Source organism: Myxine glutinosa, chromosome 14, assembly GCF_964187855.1.
Source record: "Myxine glutinosa chromosome 14, kmMyxGlut1.1, whole genome shotgun sequence".
NCBI classification, from domain to species: domain Eukaryota; kingdom Metazoa; phylum Chordata; class Myxini; order Myxiniformes; family Myxinidae; genus Myxine; species Myxine glutinosa.
In genome coordinates, this window is record NC_136274.1 from 55,165,393 (window position 1) to 55,182,333 (window position 16,941).

The 16,941-nt window shown below is 49.6% G+C and overlaps 1 long non-coding RNA gene across 1 annotated transcript in view; it reads left to right on the forward strand.

Annotated features, from left to right (window-relative positions):
- LOC144888882 (uncharacterized) overlaps window positions 1-16,941 on the forward strand; it is a 59,042-nt gene continuing 42,101 nt past the window's right edge. Inside the window, exons 1-2 of the long non-coding RNA XR_013621445.1 lie at window positions 1-38; window positions 333-414. This is a non-coding gene — a long non-coding RNA (uncharacterized LOC144888882). The remainder of the gene's footprint in view (window positions 39-332; window positions 415-16,941) is intronic.

The following is a 16,941-nucleotide window of genomic DNA, read 5'->3' on the forward strand; positions in this document are numbered from 1 at the left end:
CCAGAATCCCACAATTCGGCTCCTTGGGACCTTGGAAGGTAAGCGGTTGTTCACCCTTTGGGTTGGGGGATATCCCTCTTCCACATGGTGGTCAAGTCAAGACAGCAACATCGTGCAATGGCGGTGTTGTCATGTAGTGGGGATAGAAGGGTGTATAGAGGTCGACAGACAATTGCAGCAATTTTTCCATCTATTCCCACCCAACAAACCTGGAATTCGAACTTGAACCCAACTTTTGCAGATCAACGGAGAATGCAAGTACAGTGCAGACGTGCAGTGTACACTACGTGATGTAGTTGGAAAGTTTATTTATTTATTTTACTCTACTGCAGGTGTATGTGTATTGTGCACACCGGTCACCACGACCTTCGCAGACCATGGACGTGCTCTTCTTCACGACCGGGAGTGCATTCGGTGAGCCGTTTATTTCATTCCACGTTCCCCCTCGTCATGGGCAAACTGTATCAGCGAACGACGCATCGCAGTCGTAAAAATAACCGGAGCGATGACGAAGGCAGCAACCGATGCGCGCGGCACGTTCTCCTCCTGGAGCTCGAGGCCGCGCCGCGTGCCGCGTGCGTACGTGCGTACGTGCCCACGTGCCCCGCCCGGCGTCTCCCTGCTTGCGTGCACGTCCCGTGCAATGGCCACGCCGTGGGAGGTTGGCGATGACGTCCTTTTGCATATCGGTGTCGCTCGACCAGGGTGCGCACTGCGCGGCGAGTCCAACAGTTCTGCGCGACACCGGTTATTGATTTGAGCTTTTGTGAACCCGCGTGACTGTTGCGCACGCCCCCCATGTCCTCGTACGTAATATGTATATATAAATTTAAATAAATAAATATATTAGTATAACTCCATTTTTTATTTTCATCCTCGCAACCCCTCTTTTCGCGCCTTTATTTCTCCCTTTCCCAGCACCCACCCTCCCTCCCTTGCTCTATCTAAGCAGCTGGCAGCTGTGATAGTCGCCTCTCCTCTCCTAAAGCTGTTCCTCCTCTTCTTCACGATAAGCCTTGCTCTTCTTCTTCTTCCTTAAAAGCCCTTTTTTCTCATTCTCTTTCCTTTCTGCTTCCTCTGCAACCTTCTGGCTCATTTCTTTTTCCCATCCCCCATCATTCCTGCTCCTCCACAAGCTACGTGTTTCTGCTTTCTACAGCCTTGCCCCTCTCATCCCATGACCCTCCATCCTCCCCCCACCTCATCCTACAGCCTCCCCCTCATTGTCTCTTCTCCCTCCTCTCTCACTGTCCCCCCCCCCCCCTTCTCTTTCTCATAACCATCGGATTCGGATGAAACGAGAAATTGAGGCCCAGAGTGGCATGCAATAATCCCCGCTAGTAATAGAAATACTCGCCATTAGCCATTGCCTGTTTATGGCTTTGACACCCCGACCGTCACGCCTGATACATTCATGTCCCTCATGGTTATGGGTAACCCCATGTACCAAGTTAATGTGGCCCCAGATAGCAAATCTTAAACCACAGATCTTGGTTCATCATATACTCGACCACTGTGGTGGTAACCTGGATGCTTTGACGGCCGTGGTGGTAACCTGGATGGTTTGATGGCCCTGGTGGTAACCTGGATGGTTTGACGGCCCTGGTGGTTTGACGGCCCTGGTGGTAACCTGGATGGTTTGATGGCCCTGGTGGTAACCTGGATGGTTTGACGGCCCTGGTGGTTTGACGGCCCTGGTGGTAACCTGGATGGTTTGATGGCCCTGGTGGTAACCTGGATGGTTCGACGGCCCTGGTGGTAACCTGGATGGTTCGATGGCCCTGGTGGTAACCTGGATGGTTTGACGGCCCTGGTGGTAACCTGGATGGTTCGACGGCCCTGGTGGTAACCTGGATGGTTCGACGGCCCTGGTGGTAACCTGGATGGTTCGACGGCCCTGGTGGTAACCTGGATGGTTTGACCGCCCTGGTGGTAACCTGGATGGTTCGACGGCCCTGGTGGTAACCTGGATGGTTTGACGGCCCTGGTGGTAACCTGGATGGTTCGATGGCCCTGGTGGTAACCTGGATGGTTTGACGGCCCTGGTGGTAACCTGGATGATTTAACGGCTGTGGTGGTAACCGGGATGGTATGACAGCCCTGATGGTAACCTGGATGGTTTGACCGCCCTGGTGGTAACCTGGATGGTTTGACTGCCTTTGTGTTAACCTGGATGGTTCAACCACCCTGTTGGTGGTAACCTGGATGGTTTGACCGCCCTGATAGTAACCTGGATGGTTCAACCACCCTGTTGGTGTTAACCTGGATGGTTCAACCACCTTGTTGGTGGTAACCTGGATGGTTTGACCGCCCTGATGGTAACCTGGATGGTTTGACCGCCCTGGTGGTAACCTGGATGGTTTGACTGCCCTGGTGTTAACCTGGATGGTTCAACCACCCTGTTGGTGTTAACCTGGATGGTTCAACCACCTTGTTGGTGGTAACCTGGATGGTTTGACGGCCCTGATGGTAACCTGGATGGTATGGCTGCCCTGATGGTAACCTGGATGGTTCAACCACCCTGTTGGTGGTAACCTGGATGGTTTGACCGCCCTGATGGTAACCTGGATGGTTCAACCACCCTGTTGGTGTTAACCTGGATGGTTCGGCTGCCCTGGTGGTAACCTGGATGGTTCAACCACCTTGTTGGTGGTAACCTGGATGATTTAACGGCTCTGATGGTAACCTGGATGGTATGGCTGCCCTGATGGTAACCTGGATGATTTAACGTCTCTGGTGGTAACCTGGATGGTTCAACCACCCTGTTGGTGGTAACCTGGATGGTTCGGCTGCCCTGGTGGTAACCTGGATGGTTCGATCGCCATTTGGTTGGATATAAGAACACGGGTGGAGGGACGTGGATCAAGTCTCCAACTAATTACCCGTCAACCCGCTTAATGACTTCAAAGAAGGTCAACGTATTGCATCACAAGTGACACATTTTCCCCCTTTGTGACGTGTAATGTAACGAATGCACTGTATTTCACGAGGCTCTTTCTGCCTTTGTTTTCCCTTTCTTTTTACGGCTAAAAACCCATCAACCTTCTTCCACCCCTCCTTGTCACATCCTGCCAGGACCATGATCAACCTGAGAGACCGGTATGCGTTCGACCTTTGAACCGTGAAGTGGAAACGGTGACGTCCAAAAATGCTCCCCATCGACACGTCTTTCGGCCACGAGATAGACACAACCTCTGCGTACACAGCGGTGTTTGCTTTCTCTGACCTTGGTGACGTCCGAAGACCGAGAAACATCTGCCAGACCATCTGCACGAACCCAAACGATGCTCGTTTGCTTCCATCACCTGCTCGTTTCATCCGATCGTCCACCTGGAACCACCGGGCTCGAGGAGGCACGACCCAGACGTATCGTCGAGACGGACGTGTCCACGGACAGTGTCACACGGAATCGATGGTGGACGTGCTCACTTTGCCCGTGCAACAATGGAGGCCGTAGGGGTTCCATCGAGCTCCAGTTGTCTGGGTTCAAAGCGACTCTTGCTGTTGTTTAACGGTTTACAAGACAAGGTGATGCCAAAGCCGGACGCGAGCAACCAAGCGCACACCACACATCTCCCTCCGTTGCGTCTTTCTCAACATGTGTCCAGACTTTTATTCCCATTATCCCAACTTTCTTTTCACACCTTATCCAAGGAGCTTGAGACCTTTATTACCTCCACCTTGTCACCCGAGCCGTCTTTGGCACAGTCGTGGGTCCTCGATGAGATATCTCTTTGAGCTGTCTCGTCTGGGTTCGATTCCAGACTCGGCTACGAATCTGTCGTGGTGCTTCGAAAGCAGGGTGACGCATCAAGGAGTACGCCTTCTTTCCGGTTACGCCTCCAAGCCCAGAAGATCGACGGGTGAATTCAAGCTGATGTCACCACGATGACTGGTTGTGTTTTGCAAATGAAGCTTTTGTATACAAGGTCGAGGCTCATGGAAGAGCTGCAACATAGAATGAACCAGGATGTAACAACAAAACGAACAATATAAAGAGGGGGAGGGGAAGAACACATCAACATGAGGTTTGAGGGACAAAATAGAGGGAGATTTAGAGAAATAAGGGATGTGGGGAAGAATTACTCTCAGGAAGGAAAAACTGTAGAATTGGGAAGAGGTGGGCTTAGTGAGGGTTATTGGGGGTAGAATAGATTATGGTATTGGATGGGGGATGATCTGTGATAGTGATGAGTGATGACCAACTTGAGGGACAAACTCGAGTTTGAGACTAAAACTTTTAAATGCTCGCTTAAGCTGGCTCACTGATTGGTTGTTTTTATTTACTTTTTGACTATCTCCCTCCCTCCCCCCTCTCCTCTCCCTTTTTGACCATCTCTCCTCTCTCTCTCTCTCTCTCCTCTCTCTCTCCTCTCTCTCTCTCTCTCCCTCTCCCTCTCCCTCTCTCTCCCTCTCTCCCTACCTCCCCCTTTTTAACTATCTCTCCTCTCTCCCTCTCTCTCCCTTTTTAACTATCTCTCCTCTCTCCCTCTCTCCCCCTTTTTAACTATCTCTCCTCTCTCTCTCTCTCTCCCTTTTTAACTATCTCTCCTCTCTCTCTCTCTCTCCCTTTTTAACTATCTCTCCTCTCTCTCTCTCTCCCTTTTTAACTATCTCTCCCCTCTCTCTCTCTCCCCCTTTTTAACTATCTCTCCTCTCTCCCTCTCTCCCCCTTTTTAACTATCTCTCCCCTCTCCCTCTCTCCCCCTTTTTAACTATCTCTCCTCTCTCCCTCTCTCCCCCTTTTTAACTATCTCTCCCCTCTCTCTCTCTCCCCCTTTTTAACTATCTCTCCTCTCTCTCTCTCTCCCTTTTTAACTATCTCTCCCCTCTCTCTCTCTCCCCCTTTTTAACTATCTCTCCCCTCTCTCTCTCTCCCCCTTTTTAACTATCTCTCCCCTCTCTCTCTCTCCCCCTTTTTAACTATCTCTCCCCTCTCTCTCTCTCCCCCTTTTTAACTATCTCTCCTCTCTCCCTCTCTCCCCCTTTTTAACTATCTCTCCCCTCTCTCTCTCTCCCCCTTTTTAACTATCTCTCCTCTCTCTCTCTCTCCCTTTTTAACTATCTCTCCCCTCTCTCTCTCTCCCCCTTTTTAACTATCTCTCCCCTCTCTCTCTCTCCCCCTTTTTAACTATCTCTCCCCTCTCTCTCTCTCCCCCTTTTTAACTATCTCTCCTCTCTCTCTCTCTCTCTCTCCCTTTTTAACTATCTCTCCCCTCTCTCTCTCTCCCCCTTTTTAACTATCTCTCCTCTCTCTCTCTCTCCCCCTTTTTAACTATCTCTCCCCTCTCTCTCTCTCCCCCTTTTTAACTATCTCTCCTCTCTCTCTCTCTCCCCCTTTTTAACTATCTCTCCCCTCTCTCTCTCTCCCCCTTTTTAACTATCTCTCCCCTCTCTCTCTCTCCCCCTTTTTAACTATCTCTCCCCTCTCTCTCTCTCCCCCTTTTTAACTATCTCTCCCCTCTCTCTCTCTCCCCCTTTTTAACTATCTCTCCCCTCTCTCTCTCTCCCCCTTTTTAACTATCTCTCCCCTCTCTCTCTCTCCCCCTTTTTAACTATCTCTCCCCTCTCTCTCTCTCCCCCTTTTTAACTATCTCTCCCCTCTCTCTCTCTCCCCCTTTTTAACTATCTCTCCCCTCTCTCTCTCTCCCCCCTTTTTAACTATCTCTCCTCTCTCTCTCTCTCCCCCTTTTTAACTATCTCTCCCCTCTCTCTCTCTCCCCCTTTTTAACTATCTCTCCTCTCTCCCTCTCTCCCCCTTTTTAACTATCTCTCCTCTCTCCCTCTCTCCCCCTTTTTAACTATCTCTCCTCTCTCCTCTCTCTCTCTCTCTCTCTCCCTTTTTAACTATCTCTCCTCTCTCCCTCTCTCTCCCTTTTTAACTATCTCTCCTCTCTCCCTCTCTCCCCCTTTTTAACTATCTCTCCTCTCTCCCTCTCTCTCCCTTTTTAACTATCTCTCCTCTCTCCCTATCTCCCCCTTTTTAACTATCTCTCCTCTCTCCCTCTCTCTCCCTTTTTAACTATCTCTCCTCTCTCCCTCTCTCCCCCTTTTTAACTATCTCTCCTCTCTCTCTCTCTCTCCCTTTTTAACTATCTCTCCTCTCTCTCTCTCTCTCCCTTTTTAACTATCTCTCCTCTCTCTCTCTCTCCCTTTTTAACTATCTCTCCCCTCTCTCTCTCTCCCCCTTTTTAACTATCTCTCCTCTCTCCCTCTCTCCCCCTTTTTAACTATCTCTCCCCTCTCCCTCTCTCCCCCTTTTTAACTATCTCTCCTCTCTCCCTCTCTCCCCCTTTTTAACTATCTCTCCCCTCTCTCTCTCTCCCCCTTTTTAACTATCTCTCCTCTCTCTCTCTCTCCCTTTTTAACTATCTCTCCCCTCTCTCTCTCTCCCCCTTTTTAACTATCTCTCCCCTCTCTCTCTCTCCCCCTTTTTAACTATCTCTCCCCTCTCTCTCTCTCCCCCTTTTTAACTATCTCTCCCCTCTCTCTCTCTCCCCCTTTTTAACTATCTCTCCTCTCTCCCTCTCTCCCCCTTTTTAACTATCTCTCCCCTCTCTCTCTCTCCCCCTTTTTAACTATCTCTCCTCTCTCTCTCTCTCCCTTTTTAACTATCTCTCCCCTCTCTCTCTCTCCCCCTTTTTAACTATCTCTCCCCTCTCTCTCTCTCCCCCTTTTTAACTATCTCTCCCCTCTCTCTCTCTCCCCCTTTTTAACTATCTCTCCTCTCTCTCTCTCTCTCTCTCCTTTTTAACTATCTCTCCCCTCTCTCTCTCTCCCCCTTTTTAACTATCTCTCCTCTCTCTCTCTCTCCCCCTTTTTAACTATCTCTCCCCTCTCTCTCTCTCCCCCTTTTTAACTATCTCTCCTCTCTCTCTCTCTCCCCCTTTTTAACTATCTCTCCCCTCTCTCTCTCTCCCCCTTTTTAACTATCTCTCCCCTCTCTCTCTCTCCCCCTTTTTAACTATCTCTCCCCTCTCTCTCTCTCCCCCTTTTTAACTATCTCTCCCCTCTCTCTCTCTCCCCCTTTTTAACTATCTCTCCCCTCTCTCTCTCTCCCCCTTTTTAACTATCTCTCCCCTCTCTCTCTCTCCCCCTTTTTAACTATCTCTCCCCTCTCTCTCTCTCCCCCTTTTTAACTATCTCTCCCCTCTCTCTCTCTCCCCCTTTTTAACTATCTCTCCCCTCTCTCTCTCTCCCCCTTTTTAACTATCTCTCCTCTCTCTCTCTCTCCCCCTTTTTAACTATCTCTCCCCTCTCTCTCTCTCCCCCTTTTTAACTATCTCTCCTCTCTCCCTCTCTCCCCCTTTTTAACTATCTCTCCTCTCTCCCTCTCTCCCCCTTTTTAACTATCTCTCCTCTCTCTCTCTCTCTCCCTTTTTAACTATCTCTCCTCTCTCTCTCTCTCTCCCTTTTTAACTATCTCTCCTCTCTCCCTCTCTCCCCCTTTTTAACTATCTCTCCCCTCTCTCTCCCTCTCTCCCCCTTTTTAACTATCTCTCCTCTCTCTCTCTCTCTCCCTTTTTAACTATCTCTCCTCTCTCCCTCTCTCCCCCTTTTTAACTATCTCTCCTCTCTCTCTCTCTCTCTCTCCCTTTTTAACTATCTCTCCTCTCTCCCTCTCTCCCCCTTTTTAAATATCTCTCCTCTCTCTCTCTCTCCCCCTTTTTAACTATCTCTCCCCTCTCTCTCTCTCCCCCTTTTTAACTATCTCTCCCCTCTCTCTCTCTCTCCCCCTTTTTAACTATCTCTCCTCTCTCCCTCTCTCCCCCTTTTTAACTATCTCTCCTCTCTCTCTCTCTCTCTCCCTTTTTAACTATCTCTCCTCTCTCCCTCTCTCACCCTTTTTAATTATCTCTCCTCTCTCCCTCTCTCCCCCTTTTTAACTATCTCTCCTCTCTCCCTCTCTCCCCCTTTTTAAATATCTCTCCTCTCTCCCTCTCTCCCCCTTTTTAACTATCTCTCCTCTCTCCCTCTCTCCCCCTTTTTAACTATCTCTCCTCTCTCCCTCTCTCCCCCTTTTTAAATATCTCTCCTCTCTCCCTCTCTCCCCCTTTTTGACCATCTCTCCTCTCTCCCTCTCTCCCCCTTTTTAACGATCTCTCCTCTCTCCCTCTCTCCCCCTTTTTAATTATCTCTCCTCTCTCCCTCTCTCCCCCTTTTTAACTATCTCTCCTCTCTCCCTCTCTCCCCCTTTTTAATTATCTCTCCTCTCTCCCTCTCTCCCCCTTTTTAACTATCTCTCCTCTCTCCCTCTCTCCCTCTCTCCCCCTTTTTAATTATCTCTCCTCTCCCTCTCTCCCCCTTTTTAACTATCTCTCCTCTCTCCCTCTCTCCCCCTTTTTAACTATCTCTCCTCTCTCCCTCTCTCCCCCTTTTTAATTATCTCTCCTCTCTCCCTCTCTCCCCCTTTTTAATTATCTCTCCTCTCTCCCTCTCTCCCCCTTTTTAACTATCTCTCCTCTCTCCCTCTCTCCCCCTTTTTAAATATCTCTCCTCTCTCCCTCTCTCCCCCTTTTTAACTATCTCTCCTCTCTCCCTCTCTCCCCCTTTTTAACTATCTCTCCTCTCTCCCTCTCTCCCCCTTTTTAATTATCTCTCCTCTCTCCCTCTCTCCCCCTTTTTAACTATCTCTCCTCTCTCCCTCTCTCCCCCTTTTTAATTATCTCTCCTCTCTCCCTCTCTCCCTCTCTCCCCCTTTTTAACTATCTCTCCTCTCTCCCTCTCTCCCCTTCTCCCCCTTTTTAATTATCTCTCCTCTCTCCCTCTCTCCCCCTTTTTAACTATCTCTCCTCTCTCCCTCTCTCCCCCTTTTTAATTATCTCTCCTCTCTCCCTCTCTCCCCCTTTTTAACTATCTCTCCTCTCTCCCTCTCTCCCTCTCTCCACCTTTTTAATTATCTCTCCTCTCTCCCTCTCTCCCCCTTTTTAACTATCTCTCCTCTCTCCCTCTCTCCCCCTTTTTAATTATCTCTCCTCTCTCCCTCTCTCCCCCTTTTTAACTATCTCTCCTCTCCCCCTCTCTCCCCCTTTTTAATTATCTCTCCTCTCTCCCTCTCTCCCCCTTTTTAACTATCTCTCCTCTCTCCCTCTCTCCCCCTTTTTAAATATCTCTCCTCTCTCCATCTCTCCCCCTTTTTAACTATCTCTCCTCTCTCCCTCTCTCCCCCTTTTTAATTATCTCTCCTCTCTCCCTCTCTCCCCCTTTTTAACTATCTCTCCTCTCTCCCTCTCTCCCCCTTTTTAACTATCTCTCCTCTCTCCCTCTCTCCCCCTTTTTAAATATCTCTCCTCTCTCCCTCTCTCCCCCTTTTTAACTATCTCTCCTCTCTCTCTCTCTCTCCACCTTTTTGTCTATCTCTCCTCTCTCCCCCTTTTTAACTATCTCCTCTCTCTCTCTCTCTCTCTCTCTCTCTCCTCTCTCTCTCTCTCTCCTCTCTCCTCTCTCTCTCTCCTCTCTCTCTCCATTTTTGACTATCTCTCCTCTCTCTCTCTCTCTCCTCTCTCTCTCTCCTCTCTCTCTCTCCTCTCTCTCTCTCCATTTTTGACTATCTCTCCTCTCTCTCTCTCTCCATTTTTGACTATCTCTCTCCATTTTTGACTATCTCTCCTCTCTCTCTCTCTCCCTTTTTGACTATCTCCCCCCCTCTCTCTCTCTCCCTTGTTGACTATCTCCCCCTCTCTCTCCCTTGTTGACTATCTCCCCCTCTCTCCCTCCCTTTTTGACTATCTCCCCCCCTCTCTCTCTCCCTTTTTGCCGATCTCCCCTCTCTCTCCCTTTTTGACTATCTCCCCTCTCTCTCTCCCTTTTTGACTATCTCCCCCTCTCTCTCTCCCCTTTTGACTATCTCCCCCTCTCTCTCTCCCTTTTTGACTATCTCCCCCTCTCTCTCTCCCTTTTTGACTATCTCCCCCTCTCTCTCTCTCTTTTTGACTATCTCCCCCTCTCTCTCCCTTTTTGACTATCTCCCCCTCTCTCTCCATTTTTGCCTATCTCCCCCTCTCTCTCTCCCTTTTTGACTATCTCCCCCTCTCTCTCCCTTTTTGACTATCTCCCCCTCTCTCCCTCCATTTTTGAATATCTCCCCTCTCTCTCTCCCTTTTTGACTATCTCCCCCTCTCTCTCTCTCCCTTTTTGACTATCTCCCCCTCTCTCTCTCTCCCTTTTTGACTATCTCCCCTCTCTCTCCATTTTTGACTATCTCCCCTCTCTCCCTCCATTTTTGACTATCTCCCCCTCTCTCTCCATTTTTGACTATCTCCCCCTCTCTCTCTCCCTTTTTGACTATCTCCCCCTCTCTCTCTCTCTCTTTTTGACTATCTCCCCCTCTCTCTCCCTTTTTGACTATCTCCCCCTCTGTCTCTCCATTTTTGACTATCTCCCCCTCTCTCTCTCTCCCTTTTTGACTATCTCCCCTTCTCTTTCCTTTTTGACTATCTCCCCCTCTCTGTCTCCCTTTTTGACTATCTCCCCCCCTCTCTCTCTCCCTTTTTGAGTATCTCCCCCTCTCTCTCTCCCTTTTTGACTATCTCCCCCTCTCTCTCTCTCTCTCTCCCTTTTTGACTATCTCCCCCCCTCTCTCTCTCTCCCTTTTTGAGTATCTCCCCCTCTCTCTCTCCCTTTTTGACGATCTCCCCCTCTCTCTCTCTCCCTTTTTGACTATCTCCCCCTCTCTCTCTCCATTTTTGACTATCTCCCCCTCTCTCTCCCTTTTTGACTATCTCCCCCTCTCTCTCTCCCTTTTTGACTATCTTCGCCTCTCTCTCTCTCCGTTTTTGACTATCTCCCCCTCTCTCTCTCCCTTTTTGACTATCTCCCCCCCTCTCTCTCTCCCTTTTTGAGTATCTCCCCCTCTCTCTCTCCCTTTTTGACTATCTCCCCCCTCTCTCTCTCCCTTTTTGAGTATCTCCCCCTCTCTCTCTCCCTTTTTGACTATCTCCCCCTCTCTCTCTCTCTCTCTCCCTTTTTGACTATCTCCCCCCCTCTCTCTCTCTCCCTTTTTGAGTATCTCCCCCTCTCTCTCTCCCTTTTTGACTATCTCCCCCTCTCTCTCTCTCCCTTTTTGACTATCTCCCCCTCTCTCTCTCCATTGTTGACTATCTCCCCCTCTCTCTCCCTTTTTGACTATCTCCCCCTCTCTCTCTCCCTTTTTGACTATCTTCGCCTCTCTCTCTCCGTTTTTGACTATCTCCTCCTCTCTCTCCCTTTTTGACTATCTCCCCCACTCTCTCCCCCTTTTTGACTATCTCCCCCTCTCTCTCTCCGTTTTTGACTATCTCCTCCTCTCTCTCCCCCTTTTTGACTATCTCCCCCTCTCTCTCTCCCTTTTTGACTATCTCGCCTCTCTCTCTCTCCCTTTTTGACTATCTCCCCCTCTCTCTCCCTTTTTGACTATCTCCCCCTCTCTCTCTCCCTTTTTGACTATCTCCCCCTCTCTCTCCCCCTTTTTGACTATCTCCCCCTCTCTCTCTCCCTTTTTGACTATCTCCCCCTCTCTCTCTCCCTTTTTGACTATCTCGCCTCTCTCTCTCTCTCCCTTTTTGACTATCTCCCCCTCTCTCTCCCTTTTTGACTATCTCCCCCTCTCTCTCCCTTTTTGACTATCTCCCCCTCTCTCTCCCTTTTTGACTATCTCCCCCTCTCTCTCTCCCTTTTTGACTATCTCGCCTCTCTCTCTCTCTCCCCCTTTTTGACTATCTCCCCCTCTCTCTCTCCCTTTTTGACTATCTCCCCCTCTCTCTCCCCCTTTTTGACTATCTCCCCTCTCTCTCTCCCTTTTTGACTATCTCCCCCTCTCTCTCTCCCTTTTTGACTATCTCCCCCTCTCTCTCTCCCTTTTTGACTATCTCCCCCTCTCTCTCCATTTTTGACTATCTCCCCCTCTCTCTCCCTTTTTGACTATCTCCCCCTCTCTCTCTCCCTTTTTGACTATCTTCGCCTCTCTCTCTCCCTTTTTGACTATCTTCGCCTCTCTCTCTCCGTTTTTGACTAGCTCCCCCTCTCTCTCTCCCTTTTTGACTATCTCCCCCCCTCTCTCTCTCCCTTTTTGAGTATCTCCCCCTCTCTCTCTCCCTTTTTGACTATCTCCCCCTCTCTCTCCCCCTTTTTGACTATCTCCCCCTCTCTCTCTCCCTTTTTGACTATCTCCCCCTCTCTCTCTCCCTTTTTGACTATCTCGCCTCTCTCTCTCTCCCTTTTTGACTATCTCCCCCTCTCTCTCCCTTTTTGACTATCTCCCCCTCTCTCTCCCTTTTTGACTATCTCCCCCTCTCTCTCTCCCTTTTTGACTATCTCGCCTCTCTCTCTCTCTCTCCCTTTTTGACTATCTCCCCCTCTCTCTCCCTTTTTGACTATCTCCCCCTCTCTCTCTCTCCCTTTTTGACTATCTCCCCCTCTCTCTCCATTTTTGACTATCTCCCCCTCTCTCTCTCCCTTTTTGACTATCTCTCCCTCTCTCTCTCCCTTTTTGACTATCTCCCCTCTCTCTGTCTCTCCCTTTTTGACTATCTCCCCCTCTCTCTCTCCCTTTTTGACTATCTCGCCTCTCTCTCTCTCTCTCTCTCTCCCCCTTTTTGACTATCTCCCCCTCTCTCTCTCCCTTTTTGACTATCTCCCCCCTCTCTCTCTCCCTTTTTGACTATCTCCCCCTCTCTCTCTCCCTTTTTGACTATCTCCCCCTCTCTCTCCCTTTTTGACTATCTCCCCCTCTCTCTCTCCCTTTTTGACTATCTCCCCCTCTCTCTCCCCCTTTTTGACTATCTCCTCCTCTCTCTCCCCCTTTTTGACTATCTCCCCCTCTCTCTCCCCCTTTTTGACTATCTCCCCCTCTCTCTCTCCCTTTTTGACTATCTCCCCCTCTCTCTCCCCCTTTTTGACTATCTCCCCCTCTCTCTCTCCCTTTTTGACTATCTCCCCCTCTCTCTCCCCCTTTTTGACTATCTCCCCCTCTCTCTCTCCCTTTTTGACTATCTCCCCCTCTCTCTCTCCCTTTTTGACTATCTCGCCTCTCTCTCTCTCCCTTTTTGACTATCTCCCCCTCTCTCTCCCTTTTTGACTATCTCCCCCTCTCTCTCCCTTTTTGACTATCTCCCCCTCTCTCTCTCCCTTTTTGACTATCTCGCCTCTCTCTCTCTCTCTCTCTCCCTTTTTGACTATCTCCCCCTCTCTCTCCCTTTTTGACTATCTCCCCCTCTCTCTCTCCATTTTTGACTATCTCCCCCTCTCTCTCCCTTTTTGACTATCTCCCCCTCTCTCTCTCCCTTTTTGACTATCTCCCCCTCTCTGTCTCCCTTTTTGACTATCTCCCGTCTCTCTGTCTCTCCCTTTTTGACTATCTCCCCCTCTCTCTCTCCCTTTTTGACTATCTCGCCTCTCTCTCTCTCTCTCTCTCCCCCTTTTTGACTATCTCCCCCTCTCTCTCTCCCTTTTTGACTATCTCCCCCTCTCTCTCTCCCTTTTTGACTATCTCCCCCTCTCTCTCTCCCTTTTTGACTATCTCCCCCTCTCTCTCTCCCTTTTTGACTATCTCCCCCTCTCTCTCTCTCCCTTTTTGACTATCTCCCCCTCTCTCTCTCCCTTTTTGACTATCTCCCCCTCTCTCTCTCCCTTTTTGACTATCTCCCCCCCTCTCTCTCCATTTTTGACTATCTCCCCCTCTCTCTCTCCCTTTTTGACTATCTCCCCCTCTCTCTCTCCCTTTTTGACTATCTCCCCCTCTCTCTCTCCCTTTTTGACTATCTCCCCCTCTCTCTCTCCCTTTTTGACTATCTCCCCCTCTCTCTCTCCATTTTTGACTATCTCCCCCTCTCTCTCCATTTTTGACTATCTCCCCCTCTCTCTCCCTTTTTGACTATCTCCCCCTCTCTCTCTCCCTTTTTGACTATCTCCCCCCCTCTCTCTCTCCCTTTTTGAGTATCTCCCCCTCTCTCTCTCCCTTTTTGACTATCTCCCCCTCTCTCTCCCTTTTTGACTATCTCCCCCTCTCTCTCCCTTTTTGACTATCTCCCCCTCTCTCTCTCTCCCTTTTTGACTATCTCCCCCTCTCTCTCCCTTTTTGACTATCTCCCCCTCTCTCTCTCCCTTTTTGACTATCTCCCCCTCTCTCTCTCCCCCTTTTTGACTATCTCCTCCTCTCTCTCCCCCTTTTTGACGATCTCCCCCTCTCTCTCCCCCTTTTTGACTATCTCCCCCTCTCTCTCTCCCTTTTTGACTATCTCCCCCTCTCTCTCCCCCTTTTTGACTATCTCCCCCTCTCTCTCTCCCTTTTTGACTATCTCCCCCTCTCTCTCCCCCTTTTTGACTATCTCCCCCTCTCTCTCTCCCTTTTTGACTATCTCCCCCTCTCTCTCTCCCTTTTTGACTATCTCGCCTCTCTCTCTCTCCCTTTTTGACTATCTCCCTCTCTCTCTCCCTTTTTGACTATCTCCTCCTCTCTCTCTCCCTTTTTGACTATCTCGCCTCTCTCTCTCTCTCCCCCTTTTTTGACTATCTCCCCCTCTCTCTCTCCCTTTTTGACTATCTCCCCCTCTCTCTCCCTTTTTGACTATCTCCCCCTCTCTCTCTCCCTTTTTGACTATCTCCTCCTCTCTCTCTCCCTTTTTGACTATCTCGCCTCTCTCTCTCTCTCCCCCTTTTTTGACTATCTCCCCCTCTCTCTCTCCTTTTTTGACTATCTCCTCCTCTCTCTCCCTTTTTGACTATCTCCCCCACTCTCTCCCCCTTTTTGACTATCTCCCCCTCTCTCTCTCCGTTTTTGACTATCTCCTCCTCTCTCTCCCCCTTTTTGACTATCTCCCCCTCTCTCTCTCTCCCTTTTTGACTATCTCCCCCTCTCTCTCCCTTTTTGACTATCTCCCCCTCTCTCTCTCCCTTTTTGACTATCTTCGCCTCTCTCTCTCCGTTTTTGACTATCTCCTCCTCTCTCTCCCTTTTTGATTATCTTCCCCACTCTCTCCCCCTTTTTGACTATCTCCCCCTCTCTCTCTCCGTTTTTGACTATCTCCTCCTCTCTCTCCCCCTTTTTGACTATCACGCCTCTCTCTCTCTCTCCCTTTTTGACTATCTCCCCCTCTCTCTCCCTTTTTGACTATCTCCCCCTCTCTCTCCCTTTTTGACTATCTCCCCCTCTCTCTCTCCCTTTTTGACTATCTCGCCTCTCTCTCTCTCTCCCTTTTTGACTATCTCCCCCTCTCTCTCTCCCTTTTTGACTATCTCCCCCTCTCTCTCTCCCTTTTTGACTATCTCCTCCTCTCTCTCCCCCTTTTTGACTATCTCCCCCTCTCTCTCTCCCTTTTTGACTATCTCGCCTCTCTCTCTCTCTCCCTTTTTGACTATCTCCCCCTCTCTCTCCCTTTTTGACTATCTCCCCCTCTCTCTCTCCCTTTTTGACTATCTCCCCCTCTCTCTCCCCCTTTTTGACTATCTCCTCCTCTCTCTCCCCCTTTTTGACTATCTCCCCCTCTCTCTCCCCCTTTTTGACTATCTCCCCCTCTCTCTCTCCCTTTTTGACTATCTCCCCCTCTCTCTCCCCCTTTTTGAGTATCTCCCCCTCTCTCTCTCCCTTTTTGACTATCTCCCCCTCTCTCTCCCCCTTTTTGACTATCTCCCCCTCTCTCTCTCCCTTTTTGACTATCTCCCCGTCTCTCTCCCTTTTTGACTATCTCCCCCTCTCTCTCTCCCTTTTTGACTATCTCGCCTCTCTCTCTCTCTCTCCCCTTTTTTGACTATCTCCCCCTCTCTCTCTCCCTTTTTGACTATCTCCCCCTCTCTCTCCCCCTTTTTGACTATCTCCCCCTCTCTCTCTCCCTTTTTGACTATCTCCCCCTCTCTCTCTCTCTTTTTGACTATCTCCCCCTCTCTCTCTCCCTTTTTGACTATCTCCCCCTCTCTCTCTCCCTTTTTGACTATCTCCCCCTCTCTCTCTCCATTTTTGACTATCTCCCCCTCTCTCTCCCTTTTTGACTATCTCCCCCTCTCTCTCTCCCTTTTTGACTATCTTCGCCTCTCTCTCTCCGTTTTTGACTATCTCCCCCTCTCTCTCTCCCTTTTTGACTATCTCCCCCCCTCTCTCTCTCCCTTTTTGAGTATCTCCCCCTCTCTCTCTCCCTTTTTGACTATCTCCCCCTCTCTCTCTCCCTTTTTGACTATCTCCCCCCCTCTCTCTCTCTCCCTTTTTGAGTATCTCCCCCTCTCTCTCTCCCTTTTTGACTATCTCCCCCTCTCTCTCTCCCTTTTTGACTATCTCCCCCTCTCTCTCTCCATTGTTGACTATCTCCCCCTCTCTCTCCCTTTTTGACTATCTCCCCCTCTCTCTCTCCCTTTTTGACTATCTTCGCCTCTCTCTCTCCGTTTTTGACTATCTCCCCCTGTCTCTCTCCCTTTTTGACTATCTCCCCCTCTCTCTCCCTTTTTGACTATCTCCCCCTCTCTGACTATCTCCCCCTCTCTCTCCCTTTTTGACTATCTCCCCCTCTCTCTCTCCCTTTTTGACTATCTCCCCCTCTCTCTCCCCCTTTTTGACTATCTCCTCCTCTCTCTCCCCCTTTTTGACTATCTCCCCCTCTCTCTCTCCCTTTTTGACTATCTCCCCCTCTCTCTCTCCCTTTTTGACTATCTCCCCCTCTCTCTCCCCCTTTTTGACTATCTCCCCCTCTCTCTCTCCCTTTTTGACTATCTCCCCCTCTCTCTCCCCCTTTTTGACTATCTCCCCCTCTCTCTCTCCCTTTTTGACTATCTCCCCCACTCTCTCTCCCTTTTTGACTATCTCCCCCTCTCTCTCTCCCTTTTTGACTATCTCGCCTCTCTCTCTCTCCCTTTTTGACGATCTCCCCCTCTCTCTCCCTTTTTGACTATCTCCCCCTCTCTCTCCCTTTTTGACTATCTCCCCCTCTCTCTCTCCCTTTTTGACTATCTCCCCTCTCTCTCTCTCCCTTTTTGACTATC